This window comes from Nomascus leucogenys, chromosome 14 (assembly GCF_006542625.1).
Source record: "Nomascus leucogenys isolate Asia chromosome 14, Asia_NLE_v1, whole genome shotgun sequence".
In the NCBI taxonomy this organism is placed as follows: domain Eukaryota; kingdom Metazoa; phylum Chordata; class Mammalia; order Primates; family Hylobatidae; genus Nomascus; species Nomascus leucogenys.
The window spans coordinates 34,409,210-34,424,706 of record NC_044394.1 but is presented as its reverse complement, the minus strand read 5'-3'; the positions used below and the strand labels follow the sequence as shown (position 1 = coordinate 34,424,706).

General features: G+C 40.5%; 1 non-coding gene across 1 annotated transcript; it reads right to left on the bottom strand.

Moving 5' to 3' along the window:
* Window positions 1-227: 227 nt before the first annotated feature.
* LOC115838473 lies at window positions 228-331 on the bottom strand. Its single transcript, XR_004033498.1, has one exon. It is a non-coding gene; the product is annotated as a small nucleolar RNA U13 (small nucleolar RNA).
* Window positions 332-15,497: the final 15,166 nt, after the last annotated feature.

The following is a 15,497-nucleotide window of genomic DNA, read 5'->3' as shown; positions in this document are numbered from 1 at the left end:
GATAATAAAGAATAGATCATATGCTATGTGGAGAGGAGAAGAAAAGGACAAAAGAGATAAAAAAGAGAGAGAAGAACTGACATAAATGTTGCCACAGCATCCCCATACATCACATCACAGGATATCCTGTCCAGTTCTCTACAGATAGGCCAGAGTATTTTGTACATTGGACTATATCAGTCTATAACACTTTTATGGAACTTTTTTCTTTCTTTTTTTTTTTTTCAGGTCAAATGGGTAATGTGCCGAGGTCATAACAAGGTTTGAGTGTGGCACATCTCACACATGTGTGTGAATACCCAATCATTATGCCCATGAACTACAAAAGGATCTCTTTCTTTTTTTCAATAGTTTTGTTGAGGTGTTCACATACCAGTTTATCTGTGTGAAGTGTACAATTCAATAGTTTTTTGTATGTTCACAGAGCTGTGCAACCGTCATCACAATCAATTTTGGAACACTTTTATCACCTCAAAAAGAAATCCTGTACCCATTAGCAGTCTCTCTCATTTCCTTCCAACCCTCTCTGCCTCCTCAGCTCTAGGAAACCACTAATCTTTTTTTTTTTTCTTTTTTTTTTTTTGAGACGGAGTCTCGCTCTGTCGCCCAGGCTGGAGTGCAGTGGCGCAATCTCGGCTCACTACAAGCTCCGCCTCCCGGGTTCACGCCATTCTCCTGCCTCAGCCTCTCCGAGTAGCTGGGACTACAGGCGCCCGCCACCACGCCCGGCTAATTTTTTGTATTTTTTAGTAGAGACAGGGTTTCACTGTGGTCTCGATCTCCTGACCTCGTGATCCACCCGCCTCGGCCTCCCAAAGTGCTGGGATTACAAGCGTGAGCCACCGCGCCCGGCGGAAACCACTAATCTAATTTCTGTCTCTATAGAGTTGCTTGTTTTACTTTATTGTATTTTATTGTATTTTATTTTATTTTGAGATGGAGTCTCACTCTATCACCCAGGCTGAAGTGCAGTGATGTGATCTCAGCTCACTGCAACCTCCACCTCCCAGGTTCAAGTGATTCTCGTGCCTCAGCCTCCTGAATAGCTGGAATTACAGGTGTGCACCACTGCGCTTAGCTAATTTTTGTATTTTTAGTAGAGACAGGATTTTGCCATGTTGGCCAGGCTGGTCTCAAACTGCTGGCCTCAAGTGATCCTCCCACCTCGGCCTCCCAAAGTGCTGGGATTACAGGCATGAGCCACCACACCCAGCCTGATATTTTATATTATAGGTGGTCCTTTGTTACTGGCTTCTTTCACTTACCATAATGCTTTAAAGATTCATCCATGTTGTAGCATGTATCAGTACTCAATTCTTTTTTTATTGTGGAATAATATTGCATTGTATGAATATTCTATATTTTGTTTATCCATTCACCAGTTACTGGACATTTTGGTTGTTTCCACTTTTCGGCTGCTATGAATAACACTGCTATGAACATTCGTGTATAAGTTTTTTTGCAGACATATGCTTTTATTCCTCTTGGGTATATCACTATGACTGGAATTCCTGTGTCATATGGTGATACTATTTAACCTTTTGAGAAACTGGCAAACTGTTTTCCACCAGTTGCACATTTTACATTTCTACCAGCATTGTATGAAAGTTCCAGTTTCTCCACATCTTTGTCAACACTTGTTATTGTCTGTTTTTTCAATTACAGCTACCCTAATGGCTGTAAAGTAGTATCTCATTGTGGTTTTGGTATGCATTTCCCTAATAATTAATGACGTTTAGCACCTTTTCATGTGTTTATTGGCCATGTGTGTACCTTCTTTGCAGAAATACCTATTCAGCCCACATTGGAGTGCAATGGTGTGATCTTGGCTCACTGCAACCTCCGCCTCCCAGGTTCAAGCGATTCTCCTGCCTCAGCCTCCCAAGTAGCTGGGACCACAGGCACCCACCACCACGCCCCACTATCTTTTTGTATTTTTCGTAGAGACAGGGTTTCACCATATTGCCCAGGCTGGTCTTGAACTCCTGACATTGTGATCCGCCTGCCTCGGGCTCCCAAAGTGCTGGGATTAAAAGCGTGAGCCACCATGCCTGGCCCTTGTGCGTTTTAAGTTATTTGTTGCATTTGATTGCTGAGTTGTAAGAGTTCTTTACCTATTCTGAGTACAAGTACCTTATCAGACATAGGCTTGCACATACTTTCCCCCATTCTGTGGGTTGTCTTTTTGTTCTCTTAAGTGTTTTTTGAATAGTTCTTAATTTTGATGAAATCCAATTAATCTGTTTTTTTATCACTTGTGTCTACAAGCTTTGGATTCAGCTACAGTATCAGAAAGGAGACTTGCCACTAAGGATAAAAATTCCCCTCTTTACATGCTTTGGGCTATTTAAATGAGTATAGGCATAGGAGATTCAGAAGTCTAGGCTAAAACCCACTTTTATCTGGAAATGTTCTGCTTGTCTATCGCTCCAAAAAATAACACCCACAACTCTGGGGTGGAGTCTCACTCTGTCGCCCAGGCAGGTGATTGAAACAACAATCATTTAGTGTTGTTATCTCTCATGATTCTGGTGAGTGACTGGGCTCAGCTAGGTGGTACCACTCAGAGTGTGCTGCCTGGCTGCCATGAGACAGGGATGCTGCTGGAGTCATCTTGAGGGCTTCAGAATCATTCACATGTCTGGCACTGGGACAGGGAAAACTCAAACCACTGGGGGCTTCAACAGCCAGGGTTCCTTGGCTCTATTTTAACGTGGTCTGTTCACGGATCTCTGCCGCACGATGGTTTCATGTACTTACATGCTCCAAAGGCACATATTCTGAGCGAGAGAGCTAGATGGAAGCTGTACTACCTTTCAAGATGCGGTTTTGAAAGTCACATAGCATTACTTTATTTATTTTTGTTTATTTTGAAACAGAATTTTGCTCTGTCACCCAGGCTAGAATGCAGTGGTGCGATCTCAGCTCATTGCAACCTCCGCCTCCCAGGGTCAAGTGATTCTCCTGCCTCAGCCTCCTGAGTAGCTGGGATTACAGGTGCATACCACGACACTCAGCTAATTTTTGTATTTTTAGTAGACACGGGGATTTGCCATGTTGGCCGGGCTGGTCTCAAACTCCTGACCTCAAGTGATCTGCCTGCCTCAGCCTCCCAAAGTGCTGGGATTACAGGCATGAGCCACTGTGCCTGGCCAACATAGCATTACTTTAGAGGTGCAGTCACAGAAACCCATCCAAGAAGCCTACCTGGGTTCAAGGGGAAAGGACATAGATGCCATCTCTTGATTGAGGTGGGGGGTAGGGTTTTTGGAAGAGCACATGGGATTGAACATATTGTTGCAGCCAATTTTGGAAAATACAGTCTGCCACAGGAAGTTTAATGTGACTTGTTGAATTAATAACAATTGTATACCATCAATAGTAATACTTATTGACACTGGCCAGGCGTGGTGGCTCACGCCTGTAATCCTAGCACTTTGGGAGGCCAAGGTGGGCGGATCACCTGAGGTCAGGAGTTTGAGACCAGCCTCAACATGGAGAAACCCCGTCTCTACTAAAAAAATACAAAATTAGCCGGGCATGGTGGTGCATGCCTGTAATCCCGGCTACTTGGGAGGCTGAGGCAGGAGAATTGCTTGAACCCGGGAGGCGGAGGTTGCGGTGAGCCGAGATCGCGCCATCCACTCCAGCCTGGGCAACAAGAGCAAAACTCCATCTCAAAAAAAAAAAAAAATACTTATTGACACCTACTCTATGCAAGAATCTAACTGATAGAGCTGTTGTGAAGATTAACTGATTGATACCATTGATGTGAAGCAGCTAGAATAGTGACTGGCACATAGTAAGTGCACATAGTAAGTAAATGTTAGGTGTACTCTAGAAGGTACTTTAGAAAGCTGTAACTATAGTGTTAGCTTATTACCCTTCCCCACCATTCAATTTTCAGTTGTTCATTTTGCTGTTCATTTAAAAAAACACACACACAAAAGCTTTCTTGGTTTATGTCCTTAGTTTGGTGGAAAAGCTTTCACCAGCTGAAAGCTTCTTGAGAAAAGGTACATGGGAGATAAATATTTTGAAATTGTACATGTCTGAAATACACTTACCCCTATGCTTTACTACTACATTTGGATGGGTATGAGAATCTATGTTGGAAGTTATTTTCCCTCAGATTTTAAAGACATTATTCCACTGTCTTTCAGTTTCATGTGTTGCTACTGAGAAATCAGATGCCATTCTCATTCTGGATTCTTTATGTGAAACTTCATTTCCTCCTGGGCACTTGTAAGATCTTCTCTATGTCCTCAGTCTTCTATATCACAGTGTGCCTTGGTGTGGTTCTGGTTTTGTCCATTGCACTGTACTCAGCACTTTCAGTGTAGACATTCATGCTCTTTAGTTCTCAAAATATATAACTGAATTATTTAATTCATTTCTTCCCCTGTTTCCCAGATGCCCAGGGCTGGCTTTCTAATCTTACCCTTTCTTATTTATTTCCCTTCTCTTTGCCTTTTGCCTATGCATTCTAGGATATTTTCTAACTTTATCTTCTTAACATTCTACTGAGTTTTTCATTCTTGCTATCAGATTTTTAATTTAAAAGAACTCCATTTTGTTCTCTGAGTGTTCATTTTTTAGAGTACTTATTCTTTTTTTATTGACACAGGGTCTGTCTATGTCACCCAGGCTAGAGTGCAGTGACTGTTCACAGGCATGATAATAGCACACTACAACCTCAAACTGGGCTCAAGCAATCCTCCCACCTCAGCCTGTGGAGAAGCAGGGAATACAGTCTTGTGTCACCATGCCCAGCATTTCTGATCTTTCTCAGAGAAGCTCAATAGTAGATTTCTCAAAGTTTTCTTCTCCCCATAGTCTTTTTCTTCCTCATTTCATTTTCTCTGTTAGCGTGTTTTGGATTCTATCTTTATTGTCAGATCCTTCCCTTATATTGTGATGACCTTTGGCTCTCTGCTCTTATTTAAGTGTGTCATATTTAGCAAAAAAAAAAAAAAAAAAAAAAGAAAAAACAAGAAAGAATGAAAGAAAAGAAAGAAAAATCAGGACATCTGGTTAAATTTGAATTTTAGATAAACAACAAACAATTTTTAGTATAGGTATGTCTCATGCAGTATTTAGGACATACTTATAGTACATGAGTATTTTATATTTTAGTAAAAAATTATTTACTGTTTAACTGAAAATCAAATCTAACTAAGTGTCCTGTATTTTATCTCGCAACCCTAAGAGTGAGGTCTACAAAGCTGCCTGGAAGCCCTGAGTGCGTGTGTAAGTGGGTGGGGCTTGACAAGGAGAGTTTACCAACAGGTTGCTCCAGTTTCATTGCATAAATGATTACATCTCTTCAGGTCTTTCCTCTTAGATTCCCCAAAGAAAAGTATTCCAAACTCTCCATCCTGGTGAGTTTGAACCTGGCTGCCAGAGTTCTAGGAGCCAAGTGGGAAGAATACCAAGCAGCTCAGTAGACATCATCTTAAGTTTCATATGGTTCTTCAATTTCAGTACAGTAGCCCTAGTCTTGTATTAATCTCATGGCCTTGGTGAAAGAGGGCTGCAAATTCTTTGCACCCTCCCACCCCTCCCCACTCAGGGATGGAGCCTAATACCCTTCTCTTGAATCTAGGCTGGCTTTGTGACTGGCATGACCAACAGAATGCAACAGAAATAACGTTCAACAGCTTCCAAGCCTGCATAATAAGAAGGCTTGTAACTTCTGCCTGGATGTCTTGGAGTAACCTTTCTGGAAACCCTGAGCCTCCATGAAGGAAATCTGACCCTGAGTCTCCCATGGGAAGACAGCATGTGTAGATGCTCTAGTTGACAGTGCCAGTTGAGACCAATCTTCCAGCTCTTCTTATCATGGTACCCAATATGTGAGTTCTCCAGACTGGCCCATCTGCCAGCTGGATAACACCAAGTGACTTTCTTGATGCCAGGTGGAACAGAAGAATCACTCAGTTCAAATTCAGACCCACAAAATCATGAGATATAATGGTCATTGTTTTATGTCACCTTCAAGTGTTGGGGTGGTTTTTTAGGCAGCCTTAGATAACCAGAACACCTCAACTACATCTGGTGTCCCTATTCCAGAGAGCCACTGCATGATTCTTCAGAGAACATGCTTCCAATCATCCACCCTCGTGGCAGAGCAGCAGTGGCCGCTGTGCAGTGTTGGGGATGCTGACTGCTTCTTGTACAGACTTACAAGAAATCGTCCTGGGTTTAGTCTCACCTACACACCCACTTTCAGACGCATCCAGTGCAGCAAACTCTCCTATCCCGAGAAATCCTACTGTCATGTTGCTTCTTGGTTTTCCCTACTCCTGGTTTGGAAGTCAGCTTTCTCAGGTCTGCTAAGTGAGTTATCACCTGTCCACGTGCTTCCCAAGTTCCAAACTCTTATTATTTTTTCTCTCTTCTTTCCTTGTCCTTGTGAGATTTAAAAAAATTTTGAGATTGGGCCTTACTCTGTCACCCAGGCTGGAGTGCAGTGACAAGATCATAGCTCACTGTAATCATAGCTCACTGCATTTTTTTTTTTTTGTAGAGCTGGGGTCTCATCATCCTGCACAGGATGGTCTTGAACTCCTGGGCTCAAGCAATCCTCCTTCCTCAGCCTCCCAAAGTGCTGGGATTATAGGAATGAGCCACTGTGTGTAGTTACTCTTTTTCATTTAATAATAGTTTCTTGCATTGCATTTCTTCCTGAGTTTGATTTTCTTCTTTCTGAAATACAAATTTTAGTGGCTCCTTTAGGAAAGGTCTATGAGTTTAAATTTTCTCAGCATTTTTTTTTTTTGTCTGAAGCTTCCTTTATTTCATCTTATGCTTCAAGTATGCTTAGCTGGGTACAGAATTCTAGATTTATTTTTATATTTTCCTACCCACTTTGAAGACATTAATCCTTTGTTTCTGGCCTGTATTGTTGTCATGAGAAGTCTTCTGTCTAATTGCTGTTTCCTTGTGAGTAATCTATATTTCCTCTCTTTGAGTTCTTAAGTCCATCTGTATGTCTTTGTCAGTAAATGTATCTGTATGTGGATTTGCTTTTCTCTATGCTTTTAGGACTTATGCTTCTGGAATCTGAAGAGTTACATCTTTTTTCAGTTCTGGACATTCTCAGCCATTGTCATTTGCCCCCTCCCTTCTATTATCTCTCTTATCTCTCCCTTCTATTTTCAGTATGTTCCTATCTTCCATATCTCAACTTTTCACTCATATTTCTCTCTCTCTCTCTCTCTCTCTCTCTCTCTCTCCCTTCTAGCAGATACCCTCAGCTTTAACTTCTAGTCAATTGGTTCTTTCTCTTTGTGTCTTATCTGCTATTTAACCGTTTGCTTTAAATTTTGGTGATTATGTCTTTCATTTCTAAAATTTCCCTTTGGTAGTTCTCTAGATTTACCTGTTGTTTCTTCATACACTCTTTTTCCTAATCATAGGGTTTTGATTTCTGATTTCATTTGTAATTATTTTAAACAATACTTATTTTACATCACCTTTTAGAATGTTAGTCTAATATTTCAGGATTTTAAGGCTCCAGTGCTCTTGTTTTGTTCTCTTAACTGAGCTCATGGGTGATTTTTTTCTTGTGTTTTACACTGTTTTTCTGTGAACTCTTTTTTACATTGATTTGTTTTAGTGCATGAGACCTTCATGTGACCTTGGCTAAAGGAGTATCCAGAGTGATATTAGGTTTGCTCTTGTAAGTGCCTCTAGGGTTTACCATTGGCCAGAATCAATTTTTCTGCTAACTTCTTAATTTAAGGGTTTCTTGACCACAAGGAGAGTATAAAGCAAAGTCAAAAGCAATGTGAAAAGCAAGTCTGGGTTTTTAATGACTCTGCAGAAATTCTTTTTTCTTACTGTTTCTTCTGCATATATAAAGACAGACAAGAAATACATACATACATACATACATACGTGCATACATGCATACACACAGACAGACAGAAAATGTGTATTTTCTTGTCACCTCTCTGGGCCGGTGAGTAGATTTTTTTCTAGGTGTCCTTTCACTGAGGGTGCCACTCTTTGAGAGTTCCAGCGTCACACAGGATTATCTGTCTGTACCAGGCCCAGGACTAGGTGCTTTATTCCTAGATATGCCTTAAAATCCCAGTTCTTGACATGACATCTTCTCCCAGCCCCCACTGCCCCCAGCAATTGCAATGGTAGCTGGAATCTTTTCCCTCTGATTTCAAGACCTGCTTCCTTTCTGTCATCTGCAAACTTACATTTCTTTCTTGTAAGCATGAAAGCTATACATTTAAATTCTTGCCATGTTGCCCAGACTGGTCTCGAACTCCTGGCCTCAAGCAATCCTCCTGCCACAGCCTCCCAAAGAGCTAGGATTACAGGTGTGAACCACCATGCCCTGCTCTATTGCTGATTTTTATACATGATTCTTACTTAACTATTCTGAAAGCCAAATACTTGTATTTGACACATGCCATACATAGTAACAAAAGCATCACTTGCGCCCAGGAGTTCAAGGTTGCAGTGAGCTATTGATCACACCACTGCACTCCAGCCTAGGCAACAGAATGAGACCTTCTCTCTAAAAGAAGAGATAATAAACAAATAAATAAGAAAAGCGTACAATGCCTTTTATCATACTCCTCACTTAATGACTTGCTTGTAACTTTAGTGACACATTTTAGTGCATTGTTTCAAAATAAGTGATAAATAGCATATTCTTTTCATCTTGGTTTATAACATAAAGTGGAGAAGCCAATTACACTAGAGCAGTCTAACTTTCGTCTTGTCTTTACTAATGTTTCTAGATGCTATCTCTAATTTATTTCCCAATGGTTTATAATCTTTCTTGAAACATATATGAACACATATTTGTATTGAAAATGAACTTAGACAAAAAAGAAGTTAGACTTTTTTTCACAAAGTAACTCTGATATACCTCATTTGTTTCACAAATAGGACTGACTTTACTAACTAGATACATTTTCATAAATTAAATGAGCAAAATCTGCATCTCCTGGGGTTTGACAAAAATAAATTTAAATTGGCCAGGCACAGTGGCTCACACCTGTAATCCCAGCACTTTGGGAGTCTAAGGCGGGTGGATCATGAGTTCAGGAGTTTGAGACCAGCCTGACCAACATGGTGAAACCCTGTTTCTACTAAAAATACAAAAAAAATTAGCCAGGCGTGGTGGTGTGTACCTGTAATCCCAGTTACTCAGGAAGCTGAGGCAGGAGAATCGCTTGAACCAGGGAGGCAGAGGTTGCGGTGAGCTGAGATGGCTCCACTGCACTCCAGCCTGGGCAACAGAGCGAGACTCCGTCTCAAAAAAAAGTAAGTAAGCAAATAAATAAATAAATAAAAATAAATTTAAATAACATCATAAGAAGAGCATTTTACCAAGAAATATTGTATTGAAAAGGTGCTTTGAAATGAATGTTATTTCTATTTTCTGAACTCTCTCTGAGAATACTGGGTTAAACAAGTTACCTCTAAGAGAAATAATAGCAGTCATTTGTTAAATCTTGGTGAAACTGTTTTGATATCTTTCCTAGAAAGTGAGGGTATGAACAGCCTCAATAGCTGGGGAATAAATTTCTGCAAGGAGCGGTTTCTATTGTTTGCTTTTTTTTTTTTTTTTGAGACAGAGCCTTGCTCTGTCACCCAGGCTGGAATGCAGTGGGGTGATCTCAGCTCACTGCAGCCTCTGCCTCCCAGGCTCAAGCAATTCTCCTGCCTCAGCCTCCCAAGTAGCTGGGATTACAGGAGTGTGCCACCACGCCAAGCTAATTTTTTTGTATTTTTAGTAGAGACGGAGTTTTGCCATGTTGGCCAGGCTGGTCTCCAACTCCCGGGCTCAAGTGATCCTCCTGCCTCGGCCTTTCAAAGTGCTGGGATTACAGGTGTGTGCCACTGTGCCCCGCCTATTTTTTTTTTTTTGCTTTTGATAGAATTTAAAGAGGATCACTCAAGTTAAAGTTGATACATTATTAAGAATATTTTTTGAGAATAAAACCTTTGAATATTTTTGCTTATATTTCAGGAGTGCAAAGTAATAAGTAATAGTATTAAAGGGAACTTCTTCAAGCCTCATCCACTTATATATTGAACACGTTTCCCTAATGCTTATATCTATAAAAAATTTTTAAATAGGCATGGAATTGATAGAATTAGTGAACCAAAATTTTTAAATCCCCATTCATCTTGGGAATAAATGCATTTCCAATATATTTTTATTTTTTGTGTTTATCAAAATTGGTATTATACATATATTGTTCTAATCAATTGTATAAAGTTAATAAGTAGCATAAATCAATCCAGAAGAAAAATTTCAACACTTAGAGACTTATACTCACAGGAAGTTAAAAGCTTAAATTTACATGTATATCCATATTTGGTTGTAGAGAACTGTAATATAAAATCAATAAATGAATTCCCAGCATAAAATTATTACTTTAGAATAAAATATTTGGGGAGGGAAAAATATATGTTCTAGAAGAAAAAGCAATAATGTGAAATTTCTAACTGTTGGAGAATAAGTAGGATGATGGTGAATATAGTCCATCGAATATGTGGTATTTAGTCTCCATTGCATACATTAAAAATAGTAATGTAAGTTTTATTTTATAATATCAGTATTTATAAGATGTCAGAAATTATATCCTTTGTAATTATTTAGAGTCGTGATGAAAATTTCTATATGTCAACTTTAAAATATACGAGAGAGTACAAGGTGTTAAAAATTAATGTAGTGTGCCGGGCACAGTGGCTCATGCTTGTAATCCCAGCATTTTGGGAAGTTGAGGCGGGTGGATCACAAGGTCAGGAGTTTGAGACCAGCCTGGCCAAAACAGTGAAACCCCATTTCTAGTAAAAATACAAAAATTAGCTGGGCATGGTGGCAGGTGCCTGTAATGCCAGCTACTCGGGAGGCTGAGGCAGGAGAATCGCTTGAACCCAGGAGGTGGAGGTTGCAGTGTGCTGAGATCGTGCCACTGCACTCCAACCTGGGTGACAGAGAGACACCATCTCAAAAAAAAAAAAAATTAATATAGTGATTATATCAGTAAAAACATTGGAAAGCCACTATAATAGTTCACAGTGTATGATATTTCACAGTTGTTTTCAGCTGAAAGGCTGTAGATTTCTACTGTGGCCTAATCTCTGCCCTCCTGTTACACCAGCAAGAACTGATGACCAGCTGCAGTGGTTCACACCTGCAATCTCAGCACTTTAGGAGGCTGAGGCAGGCAGATCACCTGAGGTCAGGAGTATAAGACTAGCCTGGCCAACATGGTGAAACCCCATCTCTACTAAAAATACAAAAATTAGCTGGGTGCGGTGGCACATGCCTGTAGTCCCAGCTACTTGGGAGGCTTAGGGAGGAGAACAGCTTGAACCCAGGAGGCGGAGGTTGCAGTGAGCGGAAATCAGGCCACTAAACTCCATCCTGGGGGATAGAGCAAGACTCCATCTCAAAAAAAAAAAAAAAAAAAAAGAACTACTGTATTTGGAAAATATGTGCAGAGAAGCACTAAACTCTGAAGTTTCTGATGAACTGGGGTCAATACTGTATTCAGTAGTTCAGTGGTTATGACCAAGCATCATATATATATATATTTTTAATTATACTTTAGGTGCTGGGATACATGTGCAGAACGTGTAGGTTTGTTACATAGGTATACACGTGCCATGGTGGTTTGCTGGACCCATCAACCCATCATCTACATTAGGTATTTCTCCTAACGCTATCCCTCCCCTAGCTCCCTACCCCAGACAGGCCCCAGTGTGTGATGTTCCCCTCCCTGTGTCCATGTGTTCTCATTGTTCAACTCCCACTTACGAGTGAGAACATGTGGTGTTTGGTTTTCTGTTCCTGTGTTAGTTTGCTGAAAATGATGGTTTCCAGCTTCATCCATGTTCCTGCAAAGGACATGAACTCATCTTTTTTTATGACTGCATAGTATTCCATGGTGCATATGTGCCACATTTTCTTTATCCAGTCTATCACTGATGGGCATTTGGGTTGGTTCCAAGTCTTTGCTATTGTGAACAGTGCCACAATAAGCATACATCTGCATGTGTCTTTATAGTGGTATGATTTATAATCTTTTGGGTATACACTCAGTAATGGGATTGCTGGGTCAAATGGTATTTCTGGTTCTAGATCCTTCTGGAATCGCCACACTGTCTTCCACAATGGTAGAACTAATTAACACTCCCACCAACAGTGAAAAACCGTTGCTCTTTCTACACATCCTCTCCTCCATCTGTTGTTTCCTGACTTTTTAATGATTGCCATTCTAACTGGCATGAGATGGTATCTCATTGTGGTTTTGATTTGCATTTCTCTAATGACCAGTGATGATGAGCTTTTTTTCATATGTTTTTTGGCTGCATAAATGTCTTCTTTTGAGAAGTATCTGTTCATATCCTTTGCTCACTTTTTGATGGGGTTGTCTGTTTTCTTCTTGTAAATTTGTTTAAGTTCATTGTAGATTCTGGATATTAGCCCTTTGTTGGATGGGTAGATTGCAAAAATTTTCTCCCGTTCTGTAGGTTGCCTGTTCACTCTGATGACAGTTTCTTTTGCTGTGCAGAAACTCTTTAGTTTAATTAGATCCCATTTGTCAATTTTGGCTTTTGTTGCCATTGCTTTTGGTGTTATAGTCATGAAGTCTTTGCCCAGGCCTCTGTCCTGAATCGTATTGCCTAGGTTTTCTTCTAGGGTTTTTATGGTTTTAGGTCTTACATTTAAGTCTTTAATCCATCTTGAGTTAATCTTTGTATAAGGTGTAAGGAAGGGGTCCAGTTTCTGTTTTCTGCATATGGCTAGCCAGTTTTCCCATCACCATTTATTAAATAGGAAATCCTTTCCCCATTGCTTGTTTTTGTCAGGTTTGTCAAAGATCAGGTGGTTGTAGATGTGTGGTGTTATTTCTGAGGCCTCTGTTCTGTTCCATTGGTCTATATATCTGTTTTGGTACCAGTACTATGCTGTTTTGGTTACTGTAGCCTTGCAGTATAGTTTGAAGCCAGGTAGCGTGATGCCTCCAGCTTTGTTCTTTTTGTTTAGGATTGTTTTGGCTATCCAAAAATCCTCAGTAAAATACTGGCAAACCGAATCCAGCAGCATATCAAAAAGCTTACCTGCCACGATCGAGTCAGCTTCATCCCTGGGATGCAAGGCTGGTTCAACATATGCAAATCAATAAACATAATCCATCACATAAACAGAACCAATGACAAAAACCACCTGATTATCTCAATACAAGCAGAAAGGGCCTTCAATAAAATTCAACACCCCTTCATGCTAAAAACTCTCAATAAACTAGGTATTGATGGAACATATCTCAAAATAGTAAGAGCCATCTATGACAAACCCACACCCAATATCATATTGAATGGGCAAAAGCTGGAAGCATTCCCTTTGAAAACCGGCACAAGACAAGGAAACCCTCTCTCACCGCTCCTATTCAACATAGTATTGGAAGTTCTGGCCAGGGCAATCAGGCAAGAGAAAGAAATAAAGAGTATTCAAATAGGAAGAGAGGAAGTCAAATTGTCTGTTTGCAGATGACATGATTGTATATTTAGAAAACCCCATCGTCTCAGCCCAAAATCTCCTTAAGCTGATAAGCAACTTCAGCAAAGTCTCAGGATACAAAATCAATGTGCAAAAATCACAAGCATTCCTATACACCAATAATAGACAAACAGAGAACCAAATCATGGGTGAACTCCCATTCACAATTGCTACTAAGAGAATAAAATACCTAGGAATACAACTTACAAAGGATGTGAAGGACCTCTTCAAGGAGAACTACAAACCATTGCTCAAGGAAGTAAGAGATGACTAAACAAATGGAAAAACATTCCATGCTCATAGACAGAAAGAATCAATATTGTGAAAATGGCCATACTGCTCAAAGTAATGTATAGATTCAATGTTATTCCCATCAAGCTTCCATTGACTTTCTTCACAGAATTAGAAAAAGCTACTTTAAATTTCATATGGAACCGAGCATCATATTTTAAGACTTTACAAGGAGGCATGGCTAAGGACTGGTGCCTGGCCCTCCAAAATACCCTCTAGGGGGAAAGACAATCATTGCTAGAGTTCTCAGCTTAGGCAAGAGGGCAAGACATAGTGTCCAATCATAAGTGAGTCTCCAGGGCTGGTTTAGGAAATGGTGTCACAAGGGGCCCAGGGCAAGACATGGTGTCCAATCATAAGTGAGTCTCCAGGGCTGGTTTAGGAAATGGTGTCACAAGGGGCCCAGGGGTAATTGCTAGGCTATCCTAAGAAGTGTGCGGAGGCTGGGATTCAGGAACAGAGAAATGCAGGAGGGCATTTGGTTCATGTGTCCCCAGGACTCTACTGCTAGTGAAATCTAAGGATGAGGTGACTATATGTTCCAGTTTACCTGGACAGTCCAGTTAAGGATTTTTGTCCTAGCATAATTTTCATTGTCCCCGCCTTTCACTCCCAAAGCATCTCAATTGGACTGTAAATCAGATATCATTTAAACATACTTCATGTTTATTCTCCATTTCTGTACTTATCTAACTGTGGACCAGTAACAAACAAAGTTCAAGGACTGGTACTCTTTTGTGGATCAACACTTTGAGTAGCATGGTTTTAGGAGTCACAATAAGACTTCTAGTAGGACATCCTTTACTCTAGTGTTTAGTGATTGTTCGCTCAAATAGTCCTGAAGAACTGAGACCAGAGTTCCAGATTTGGCTCCTGTGTGGATGATGTGTAGCTTCTTGTTGTTCCTCAGACACAGATCACACTCCATAGCCAAAATGTGTTCTGTGACACAGGGACATCCAACTAAGAGGCTGTGAACTAAGGGAGAAAGTTCTTAAGAATACATGTCTCACTAAGGATAGGCCAAGAATATTCGTACCGCTCTCCCTGACCATTTCAGGAACCCCACTCTATATTTTATCTCAAGTATAACAAGGACATCTCAGTTCAATTCTTTCTTTTTTGCAGCGGACAAAATCTTGCTCTGTCGCCCAGGCTGGGGTGCAGTGGCGCTGTCTGGGTTCACTACAACCTCCACATCCTGGGTTCAACTGATTCTCCTGCCTCAGCCTCCTGAGTAGCTGGGATTACAGGCACCTGCCACCATGCCTGACTAATTTTTGTATTTTTAGTAGAGACGGGTTTTTGCTATGTTGGCCAGGCTCGTCTCGAAAGCCTGACCTCACGTGATCTGCCTGCCTCAGCCTCCCAAAGTGCTGGGATTACAGGTATGAGCCACCGCGCCCAGCCTTAGTTCAATTCTTTAATGTGCCCATTCCAGTCAGCACAACCGGTTTTCAAAATGAAAGGCTAAGTTCTAATTTAAGAAGTCCTCTGACTAGAGATCCTTAAGCTTCTCCCAACAACCTATTAAAAGTCTTTAAAAGAAAAAGATTGACTCATAGCAACACTGCTCATCTAAGGATGAGTAAATAGAAAAAAGTTACAACCACCTCATAGGTTTATGAGAAGATTCTACAGCATATAAAAAGAAAACACA